This window comes from Jaculus jaculus, chromosome 16 (genome assembly GCF_020740685.1).
Source record: "Jaculus jaculus isolate mJacJac1 chromosome 16, mJacJac1.mat.Y.cur, whole genome shotgun sequence".
Classification (NCBI taxonomy): Eukaryota; Metazoa; Chordata; class Mammalia; order Rodentia; family Dipodidae; genus Jaculus; species Jaculus jaculus.
The window spans coordinates 38,825,281-38,837,828 of record NC_059117.1 but is presented as its reverse complement, the minus strand read 5'-3'; positions in this window follow the sequence as shown (position 1 = coordinate 38,837,828).

The window sequence follows — 12,548 nt, the reverse complement described above, 5'->3', positions numbered from 1 at the left end:
CCCTTATCTAAGTCTGTGTTCTAGAATGTTCTACACACTGAGAAGAGAGAACAAAAAGGTATTTGTGGGCTGGGGAGATGGCTCTGCAGTTGAAGGTGCTTGCTTATAAAGTCTTCTGGCCTCAGGCTCATTTCCTCAGAACCCAGACACAAAAAGTGAGTCATGCATGTGGAGTTCATTGGCATCAGTCAGAGACCCTAATATGCCTCAAATCCCCCACTACGTTCACTCACAAGTAAATAAAAATATGTTTAAAAGGTATTTTCACTTTGAAAATATATTCTATACACTTAAAATAAAAAGTCATGTTGTATTTTGTCCTTCAGTAAAAATAAATATTAAGTGTACAACAATCTTCTTTGTGATGAAAGGGTAGAGATCTGATATAGTTGATAGGTAAGGAATGAAGAGGATTGAATTAGGCTCTATCTACTCGGTTATATCCAGTGAGGGGAGGTTTTTGCTTCTAATTTATTATGATCACTACATTTTTTAATTTTTTTTAATTTAAAAATTTTTTTAAAAATTTATTTATTTGAGAGCGACAGACACAGAGAGAAAGACAGGTAGAGGGAGAGAGAGAGAATGGGCGCGCCAGGGCTTCCAGCCTTTGCAAACGAACTCCAGACGCGTACGCCCCCTGTGCATCTGGCTAACATGGGACCTGGGGAACCGAGCCTTGAACCAGGGTCCTTAGGCTTCACAGGCAAGTGCTTAACCGCTAAGCCATCTCTCCAGCCCTGATCACTAAATTTTTTTTAATTTATTTTTTTATTTTATTTTTTGTTCATTTTTTATTTATTTATTTGAAAGTGACAGAGAGAGAGGGAGAGAAAGAAACAGATAGAGAGGGAATGGGCACGCCAGGGCTTCTAGCCACTGCAAACGAACTCCAGACTTTGTGCATCTGGCTAACGTGGGTCCTGGGGAAATGAGCCTCGAACCGGGGTCCTTAAGCTTCACAGGCAAGCGCTTAACCACTAAGCCATCTCTTCAGCCCTGATCACTAAATTTTTAAAGCACCTTCCCAGTCTATAAAATTTCAGCAATGTCAATACCAAAAACCCCAACCTACTTGGACAGTTACTGTGAAGAGAATGAGGTAAACGTACACATGGCTCCAAGATTCCTAGAAATGGTAGCAACAATCCAAGACACAAGCCCCACTGATAATTAGGAGCCCTATTGGCCTACACACAATATAAAATAATACAGGTGTTAATTTCATGGATTTTTCATTAGTTTAGCTATTTACCAGTTGTAAGATTTAATAAGACATGTAAGTGTCTGGGTTTCCTCCAGACAAAGTGTGAAGGCTCCATGGAGAGAAGTGACAGGGGCGATCATACAGGAATTGAGTCCTGGATGAACAGAGCCTCTCATTTCTGTCACTGCTCAAAGGCTTGACTAGACAGGACAAGTTCTAGACAGGATAGGTTCCATATGCACAGTGTATCCTGTTCATGGCAGTCCTTTTCATTCAAGGACCTTTCTACAGCCTCCTTAGGATCTTATTCAAAGGCCTCCAAGCAAGACTATGATCAGAGCCTTCATATTTCTAAGTCATATTTTGAAGCCAAGGCCAAAAAAACAAAAACACAAACAAAAAATCTTGGGACTGGGGCTGGAGAGATGGCTTAGTGGTTAAGCGCTTGCCTGTGAAGCCTAAGGACCCCGGTTCGAGGCTCGGTTCCCCAGGTCCCACGTTAGCCAGATGTACAAGGGGGCGCACGCGTCTGGAGTTTGTTTGCAGAGGCTGGAGGCCCTGGCACGCCCATTCTCTCTCTCTCCCTCTATCTGTCTTTCTCTCTGTGTCTGTCACTCTCAAATAAATAAATAAAAAATTTAAAAAAAAAATCTTGGGACTGGAACCTTGGCAGGAAATTGACATACATATGACTTTTAAAACACACTTTACACGTCTGAAGCTACTTTATGGACTAAGGAGGATAATTCTGGAATGCACACAACTTCGGTGAGCCAGAGACTTCCTGGATTTGGTATCTCTGAAATGAAAAGAACTCAAATATTTGTGGAAAACATATTTTTTCTCTTAATTGTGAAGTTTAGGAAAAAGTTGTTTATTTAACCCATTTTTGCAAAATGTTTTTCTTAAGGACACCCTGTCTCATGAAATGAGACAGGATTTGAGTAGGGTCAGCAGTGGGTCCCAGACTATGCATAACATAAAACAAGCTAAGCACCGGCAATCACCCTCCACTGCTTCATGACTGTGGACCGGAGGTGACCGCTGTTTCATTCTCCTGCCGTGGTGCCCTCCACCACAACGGGCTGTATCCCCTCACACTGTAAGCTGAAACATGCCCTTCCTCCCAAGTTGCTTTTGTTGAGTGTTTGTTGCAGCAATGGAAAAGTAACTAATACAGCATCCTTTGTGGGGAAAGAGACAGGTGGCAAATCCATTGCCCAAAACATCTTACTGTTAGCTAAATACATACACGTATGCATGTGTGTGTGTGCGTGTGCAAGCGCGTGCACGCACACACACATACACACACACACACACACACACACACACACACGGAATAATCACTCTTTTCATCAGCTCATATCCATTCCAATCAGATAGGCTTCTTGACTTTGACCAACTCCACACCAGCTTTGAGTCTGGATATACTAAAGGACATCAATTTCATTTGAACTTCTGATAAATAAATACATGTAGTATTCGGGATACATACTAATTTAGAGCTGTACATATGCACTATTCAACTATTCTAAAATTCAAACATGATGAATGCCCCATTTTAAAATTAAATTAAATTTATTTTTATTGACAACTTCCATAATGATAGATAATAAACCATGTAATTCCCCCCTCCACTTTCCCCTTTGCAACTCCACTCTCCATCATACCCTTTTCCCCTCTCAATCAGTCTCTTTTATTTTGATGTCATGATCTTTTCTCCTATTATGATGTTCTTGTGTAGTGTCAGGCACTGCGAGGTCATGGATATTCAGGCCAGTTTGTGTCTGGAGGAGCACGTTGTAAGGAGTCCTACCCTCCCTTTGGCTCTTATGTTCTTTCTGCCACCTCTTCTGCAATGGACCCTGAGCCTTGGAAGGTGTGATAGAGATGTTTCTGTGCTGAGCATTCCTCTGTCAGTTCTTCTCAGCACCATGGTGCCTTTTGAGTCATCCCACGGTCACCAGAAAAGAGGAGATTCTCTAAACCAAAAAAGAGTAGCATTAATATATGAGTATGACCATTAAGAAAAGTGCTTACTGTGAATACCCCATTTTTATTTGAAAAATGGCAACCTTGGTTTGGAATTTTCATTCTGAACTCTTTGAGTCATCCCACATTTTCATTTATTTACTTAATTAATTCAGCAAATTGTTTCTGAGGCATTTACTCTGTGCTAGACTATGCAGATACAACTCCAACCAGAAAGGCATAGTCCCTTGGTGGTCCTACAACTTTCAGTCTGATAAAAAGGACAAAGAATCACTACAAAACACGTTCCCAGTCATTTGTGAAATTGATATGTCAGTCATGTAGGAGAACCGAAAGAAGCAGCAGCCTCAACTCCTGGGGACCAAACACAGGAAGAGAGGTAGAATTAGTTCTGGTTCTATCATGGTAGCAACGACTTGTTAAGACAGTCGATGATATATTTCAAGATAAGTAGAAGCATATGAAAATCCCGATACAGAAAAGTGATTAATAGCTCAAGAGCTAGAAATGGTTATTACCTTGATGTGATTACTCTAGATAGCATAGATGTATTGAGTTACCATAATGTACCTCATGAAGATGTACAAATATTATGTCTAAATTTAAAAAGAAATGAACAAGTAAGATAACTATGACTAGCGATGAATGGTTGAAAAGAAACAAAGAAGAGCCAGGCGGACTCCAAGTGGTCAGAGAAGGGCACCTAGAGGTTCTTTTTAAAAATGTTTCTTATTATTACTATTTATTATTAGTAGTACCTAGAGGTTCTTACTTACAGAGACTTGGGTGAGGAGGCAGCCACGGCAGGAGCAGGAAGGAGAGCAATCCGGGCAGAAGGGACAGGAAGGACGAAGACCTTAGTGCAAGAGTGTGATTACATGTCAGATAACACAAAGAGGGCCAGGTGGCTGTATCAGTGACAAGTGGTGGCCCAGGGGTAGCAGGAACAGTTAGGGAGGAACTTGGACACCAGGTCACACGGGGGATGGAGGCTGAGGGAAAGCTCCTTTCATGTTCTAGTTTGTGGTTTCAAATGATCAGCGTGGCTACTTAGTGGGCAATATACTCCAAGAAGGAAGCAGGAGACCATATAGAAGATGATGGCCAGGTGGGTAGCAATGGCCTTGGTCCAGGGTAGAGAGAGGAGGCTGGTGGATCTGGAGTTGCTGGCTGGAGAGTATGATGGGCTGGTAGGGTTGACTGGCATGTGACCATGTGAGCTACCCAGAGGCCCCTCCATGACTTCTGTAGCGAGCACATTTTTTATTCCTTTTGACCTTTTTTATTCCTCCCTCCTACCTTAACTTGCAGACCACCTTGTCCAAAAGGTGCCCTTCCTCCTGACCCTGCCTTCTAGCTTCCAAGGTGAACTCCGGGCCCATGTTGTGCTCTCTGTTGGCATCAGGGTCGTAGAAGACAAGACTCATGGGAGGAGAGAGGAGAGTCCTCCTGACAGCTGGTCCTCTCTTGGCCCACCTCTGTGCATCCTTCCACACGGGCTGGGTCTTCCCTCAGCTCTTCTAGCTTCAGCGCAGCAATCCGGGCTCCAGAAGGGATGGGAGTGAATCCTGCCGTGTTTCTCCAAAGGGCAGTTACACTTCTAGGAGACGCTAAAGAGAGACGTGGGAGATGGTGGGAGTGGCATGCCTCCCTTGAGCCCTAGCTTGTGCTGTTCTGTTTGGACTGTGATCCCAATCGAGATAAGTCTTTGCCCCTCCTAAGGTCAAGCTGAGAAAGAATGATAAATATGTTCTGCTAAGTCATAGAGAAGGAAGGAAAAGGAAAGAGGGAGAAATGGCAGGAGGAAAAGCAAAGAGGAACAGAAGGAGAGGGGAGAGGGACAGAGGGAAAAAGGGAGGGAAGGAGAAGGGAAGAAGAGGAGTGGAAAGAGTGAAGGCAAGAGGGAGAGAGAGGCGTCACCAGAATAATAACTGAGCAAAAATTTACTGCTTTATTTTCTTCATCTAAGGTGCTGGACACTGTAAGCCCAATCACAAAGCAGAAGGAGTCTGAGAGTTAGTCCTGAGTCACACCATGGATTGAGGGTAGCTCTGACTTAGCAGGAAATGCAAACTAGAGAATAAGGACAGAAACCCAAACCCCTGACTTGAACTTGATCTTGACTCTAGCAGTGAGTGTGGAGAGCCCTGGAGGGTGATGTCATGAGGCTCTTACCGTGGTGATGATGGAGCTGGGCTGGGCTGAGGACCCTGTGTGGCTGGTACTCAGAGGAGGGGAAGGGTAGGGAGGGAAATAGGAAGGATGGAACGAACCTGTCTGGGCCATCACCTCCTGCTGAGGGAGGGGAGTGGACCAAGACACTCACTCACAGACCTTTCACCTCGGCGCTCTGTCCTTTCGGGCTCTCTCGCTGCTTCCACACTCATGCATCTCCGCCACCAACACTGCTCAGACGCTCTCTTCCTTTCCTCGTCTCTCTTACAGGGCTTCAGGCATTGCTTCTGGCTTCTGATGTTGGCTTCTTGCTGTATCAAGGCCTTGGGGAGGACAGATAACAAAGCAGTTGGTGGTGGATTAAAATCATGGACACTGACAATTTCATATTGGTATACAGTCAAGTCCCAAAGAAAGGATCTGTGAAATTTCTATTTTCAGTACTGGTTTCAAACGTTTAGTGGAATTGATGATCACATCAGCCTCCTTGTCCATGAAGCCTCGTGAAGCTGCTTTTAGACAATGACAACCCAGTTTGACACGGTTTGGAGACTGGCAGTGTGCTCCAGAAATGAGCCAACTCTATTGCCTGCCTTTCCCGCTGCTTCTTTGCAGATTGTTTAGAGGCAGTGTGTTCCTTGGGGAAAGCGTGTCCTTACTACATCTGTTGCAGCCCTGAAATTTCTTTTCTCACAGGCACACAGTGATGGCATTTTAGAATAGATCACAAAAGCATCTGAGTATCGCTCATGTTTCCGTCTTGCTTGTCAGAGGAAAGCCTCAGCATTGACAGCAGAGGGCCACCCATGCCGACAGGCTTCCTCTGACCCTCTGTCACGACACAGACCAACACTGCTGCTTTCCAGTGACAACAATTAAATGATGGCTTAGCAGTCAAGGTGTTTGCCTGCAAAGCCAAAGGATTCCAGTTCGACTTTCCAGGACCCACGTAAGCCAGATGCACAAGGGGGCACATGCATCTGGAAGTCATTTGCAGTGGCTGGAAGCCCTGGTGCACCCATTCTCTCTCTCTCTCAAATAAATAAATCAAATATTAAAAATAACACATTTATCTAACATAAAACATAATTTTAGCATTTCATCAAGGCCGTGGTTTTTCTTTGCTTTTCTCCTCTGGTTCCTTTTCTTTCCACTTTCTTTTCTGTTCTTTTGAAACAGGGTCTCACTGTGCAGCTGGGCTGCACGTTGAACCCACTAGGTACAGCAGACTGGCCTCAAACTTGTAGTGATCCTGCCTCTGCCTCCCAAGTGCTGCGATTGCAAGCATGAACCACCACGCTGGGCTATCTAGTTTATTTTCTCAGGGCAGCTGCTCTTAAGGTTTCAAAAAAGCTGCCACTACTCCAGGCAGCAAAGTGATTACAACATACAGGCAGGAAAAGGAATGCCCCTCCTGCTGTGTGTTCTCTGTTAAGAGAAAGAAAAAGTTTCTCGGATACCTTGTTGCCAACCCTCTGCGCTCGCTGGTTGGATGGCACCGTACATACCCAACTGTCTCAACCCTTTACTTGATGAGGAAATGGGGCCACCATAGCCACTTAGACGTCTCCTGTCTAGTCAACATGTTATGTAAAACATATCATTTACATTTTTCTAATAGTATCATATTGATTTCAATGTAACACAATATTAATGTTACGTCTGCGTTCTCTTCCACATGTATTGAAGTGTGTTTTGTTTTTGTCACATCTCTAAGTTTGCAGGAGCCACTCATGGCCAGGTCTCAGCCCCACAGAACAGACTGCCCTGGTCTAGGAAGGGACCAAGCCTCCCCTGAAGTCACAACCTTTCCGAGGACGACGGGTCAGAGTGAAGCCCTCTTAGTAAGGACAAGAGGGACAATAACTTCTGGACGGCAGCTGACTGCACCGTCCTTCCAGCTCGCGTCTCTTCCCATGGCGCCTGCACTCAGTCCCCAGGAGAAACGTGAGGGAACTCTCACTCTTCCTTTTCTCCCCTCCCCAGCACTCCTCTCCCAATCTGCCCAGGCTTGTCCATGGCCAGGACTCTGGGGCCTGCTGACACAAGCCCACCTGGATCTCATCACGTCACTGGCTTCTAGAAGGCTCCTCAGTAGCTTCTGGAGCTTTCAGGACGGAGAGTCTGGGTCCTGCAGTTAGCATGTGTTAGCATGTTCGTCCTCATTCCCACCTGCATTCTTGGCTCTGGCTATGGGAGCTGTTTGCAGTACTCAGAATGCTTTTGCTTTCTCATGCTGCCGTACTGCTCACATGAGTCCCTTTTCCTCCTCTGCCTTCTCCTTCTCCCATGATACCCTTCTTGCTAATCTTCTCTCTCGCTCTCTAAGTGGGACTAGATGCTTCTCTAAGCGCTACACACCAGGGCACTCTCTATTATGGCACTCCTTATGTCTGAATCAAACTGTTGACTGAGTGAATGATGTGGGTCGAGGGATGGATGCTGTCCTCCTCTCGGGCTTTTCTCATCCACAGCCTTTCCCAATTTTCTTCCCAGTTTTCTAGAACAGCTATGACAAAGTCACCACCAAACAGGGTGGTTTAAACATTAATACACTTTGGTATGGTTCTGAAATCCAGAAGTTCCAAGACCACGTATGGTCAGGGCTAGCTGAGGAGACTCGACCACTGGCCTTCTCCTGTGTTGGACAACCCAGCTATCCCCTGGCTCATTCATGTGCATGGCCCTCTCTGTGTTTTCTCACCTTCCTTCTGTGTGTGACTGGCTCTATGTTCAAGTTTGTCCTTCATATGAATAAAACTGGTCACAATGGATCAGGGCTTCCCTAGCAACTGTACCTTAACTACCATCTGCAACCTGATTGCCTTTTTTTTTTTTTTTTCCAGGTAGAGTCTCACTCTAGTTCAGGCTGACCTAGAATTCACTATGTAGTCTCGGGGTGGCCTTGAACTCACAGTGATCCTCTGACCTCTGCCTACTGAGTGCTGGGATTAAAGGCGTGCGCCACCACGCCCGGCTTGATTGCCTATTTTCAAGTAACATCAAATTCACAGGCCCTGTAGGTTAGGGATTCACCATCTTTTAGGGGAAACACAATTAATCCCATAACATAGTGGGAAAGCCAGTGTCTTCATCTTCTGTTGTGACAGACTGCCATAGACCTAGCATCCTACAGAGCTCGCTGATCATGTGGCAGCTTCCATGTGTCTGTGAGGAGTCTAAGCTTGGCTCCACAGGGCCCCTGCTCAGCCTCTTCTGGCTGCAAAGCGCTGGTAGGAATATGCTTTCACTGGAAGGGTCTGGGAAAGAAATTACTGCTCAGCTCCTGTAAGTTCCTGGCACAATTTCCTTGCTGTAGCCAGCTGGAGGCTTCCTTGGTCCCTCCACAGGTGGCTCCCTATTTGGAAGTTTGGGTGTGGATGATAATGTTTTGTCTCTCTTCCACTTTTGTCCCCTTTCTCTTTGTCCAGTCATGGGAGTGACATATAGTCATAGGTTCTTCCCATCCTCAAGAGGAGGCAAATATGGAAGGTGTGACCCATTGGGGGTCATCTTAGGGCATATCTGCCACAGTATATATGTCTCTTTCTCAGCCTCCCCAACTGCCTCAGAGCAACTGTGCTTTATTTGTATTTATCAAGGTCCACAAAGTCTGCCAAGGGAAGGGATGTGTGGTGATGTTTTGTTCTCAAGAGATTCAGTGGCCCCAGAGAACAAATATAACCTACAAAATGAAATTCGTGATGGGCCTGCCTAAGTATGCCTGTGATCCCAGATATCTGGGCAGGAAGATCTCAAGGTGAAGGTCAGCTCTAGGCCAGTCTGCACAATGTAATAAGACCCTAGCTCAACATAACAAGTGAAAAGAGGGCTGGGGTATAAGCCCAGTCTCAGAGCACTTGCCTGGGATGCACAGGCCCTGAGTTTAATGTAAGTGCTTAAAGAAAAAAACCACTCATGAATTTGAACTTAGTATTAAATTGTGTGGCATGTTTCAATGCAACACATAAATTTTATATATTTAAAAAGCAACTTTTGGTGTGGAAACAAGTATATTGAGATGAGATTGACTGCTGTTACTGAGAGCTGGCCACGTGCCAGGTACCGGTCTCCCACACTTAGAATATGGTGTCTCCATTCCCTCCCCAACACAAGATCCTCTGAGAGAAACTATCATCATTCCCATTTTACAGATGTTGGTCGTGAGGTTTAGAGAGGCCAGGGAGATGTCTCCGTAGTCCTTCACAGGGAGCAGCTAGCGGACAGGAGGTTCAAACCAACATGATGAACGACACTGGATGAGACAGCATGCTTAGCTCCTTTACCGTCTGGCTGTCCTTGGCAGTGGCTTCTCAAAGGCTTGGTGTACACCAGAGGATCACCTCTGTGGTTTTCTTTTCCTAATCCCTGAGTAATTCTGAGTAATTTTTATTTTCAATGAATGATTCACCAGTCAATCAAGCTGTAGAAAAAGCTATAAACTTAACTGACAAGGCATTAGGGACTTGTTGGTACTGAGAGTAGGTAGGTCCAGGGTTACTTTACCCAGGCCCAATGCGCCTGGCTTGTGCCACTCAGGTTTATGTTTGAGTTGGCTCACTGGGTAGCCCAAATGCCCATGAACACAAAGATATTGTATTTTAAATATTATTTTTATTTTGATCTATCTATTTGACAGAGAAAGAGGGAGAGGGAAAGAGAGAGAGAGAGAGAGAATGAGAATGGGCACACCAGGGCCTTTAGCCACTGCAAACAAACTCCAAATGCATGTACCCCCTTATGCATTTGGCTAACGTGGGTCCTGGGGAATTGAACCAAGGTCCTTTGGCTTTGCAAGCAAATGCCTTAACCTCCAACCCAAGGCTATTATATTTTATATTTGAAAAACAATGACAGTAAGCCAGAATTGGGAGCCATAACTTTGACAAAGATATGTGTGACTACAGAGGTTTTTATTTTTAATTTTTATTTATTTGAGAGAGAGTGAGAGAGCAGGAATTAGATACAGGGAGAACGGGTGTACCAGGGCTTCCAGCCACTGCAAACAAACTCCAGACGATGTGCCACCTTGTGCAACTGGCTTACTTGGGTACTGGGGAATCGAACTGAGGTCCTTTGGCTTTGCAAGCAATTGCCTTAACTGCTAAGCCATCTCTCCAGCCCAACTACAGAAGTTTTTAAGAGCACTTGGTATTCTTTGACGATGATCATAAGATGAGTCACTAGATCCATGAGGGTTCAGAACACGCATGGCAGAAAGAACAGGCAGGCCAGCTGCATGCTGGACGACATCCCTGGCGACCTGTGCTTGGACTCTAACCCAAGTTTTCAGTCTCTGAACACTCACAATGAGAAGGAATCCATCATCAAAATTCCATGAAAGGTTAGTGTTGCAGTCCGGTTTGCATTGCTGGTAGAAATCACCCAACCAAGAGTAGCTTCTGGGAAAAAGAGGTTTATTTTGGCTTACAGGCTTGAGGGGAAGCTTCATGATGGCAGGGGAAAACGATGGCATGAGCAGAGGGTGGACATCACCCCCTGGCCAACGTAAGGTGGAACACAGCAACAGGAGGGTGTGCCAAACACTGGCATGGGGAAACTGGCTATAAAGCCCTTAAGCCAGCCCCCAACAATACACTCCCTCCAGGAGGCATTAATTCCCAAATATCCATCAGCTGGGAACCTAGCATTCAGAACACCTAAGTTTATGGGGGACACCTGAATCAAACCACCACAGTTAGTCTTTTTTTTTTAAAATTACCTACATACCATTTTTCTGCATAACATTTTCTGGTTGATAATTGAGCCTGAGCTCCTGAATATTTTGGCACAATTAACTTCCTTGTTGGAGACTTGAGGGCTGCCAGCTAGAGCCACCATTGGTCCCTGTTCTAGTGGCTTCCCTCCACAGATGGCTTTCCCCCACATGGGGATCCCTATTTGGAAGTTTGGATCTGGATGAAGTAGCTAGCGCTCTCTCCAACCCTTGTTCCCATTCTTTCTTTAGTCACAGAGCAACATAGTCACAGTTCTTTCCCATCCTCAGGAGGAGGGGATAACACAATGGTGTTGCCCTTCATAAAGTCTGAATAAGCACTTGTTAACTTCCTGCCTATATGGTAACATAGACATAATTCCGGATATACTTTAAGACATGAAATCTTTGCAATACAAAACCAAATTTTTTTCTGTAAATAGCAATTGGAAAAAATAACAATGGGGGTTGGAGAGAGAAATGGGGGGGGGCTCAGCTTTTAGAGGTACTTGCCTGCAAAGCCTGGTGGCCTGAGTTCAATTCTCCAATACCCATGTAAAACTAGATGCATAAAGTTGGCACATGCATCTGGAGTTCATTTGCAGTGGTAAAAGCCCTGGCATGCCCATTTTCTCCCCAGCCTACCTCTCCTCCCACTCCCCCCTCTCTCTCTCTCTTCTTGAAAGTAATTTTTTTAATATAAAAAATAGCAGTGGATGATATTTATTTTCAATCTGGTGTGATTAAAAATTTTAGGTTAATATACAAGCATCATTTTAACATATATGTGTCATTATAGTTTGTTCTTATTTTTTCCCTTCCCCTACTGCCTCCAGTGTTCCTTGTCCCCAAGTGAAATGTTATTCAGTGGTAAAATTGTCTCGTCAAGTGTCATTTGAATCAGTGTCACTCAAAACCGTGTCATTTGCCTCAAGAGAAATCTACAAACTCCTTCACAGACATGCCCAGAGATTTTCTTCTAGGTGAGTCTAGATCAGATTAAGTTGAAAATCCATTGTAACACCCAAGATATTAAGACCAGTTCCTGTCTTTAGAAAGTTAATCATAAACCTAACAGGCTCTTCACAAATCTGGGTCATGTACAAGATTTCATCCAAACACAAATTTGGTGTGTGTGTGTTTTTTTTTAATGTCAGCTTTGAAAAACTTTTACTAACAGGCGTGATTCAATGTTAATGAAGAAAAATGAGTAGGTACATTAATTAGGTTGTATTTATAGCCTTGTCTGTGAAAAACACTCGCTCAAATGAATCCTTCACTTGTCATTATTTGTGCTCTCAAAATGCAAACATCTTCATTTCCTTTCTTCCTTTTTTGCTGATTTAAAAACATTTTATTGATTTATTTCTTTATGAGATGATAGACAGAGAGAGAGAGAGAGAGAGACAAAGAAGAAAGAAAGAATGGGCACTCCAGGACCTCTAACCACTGCAAAAT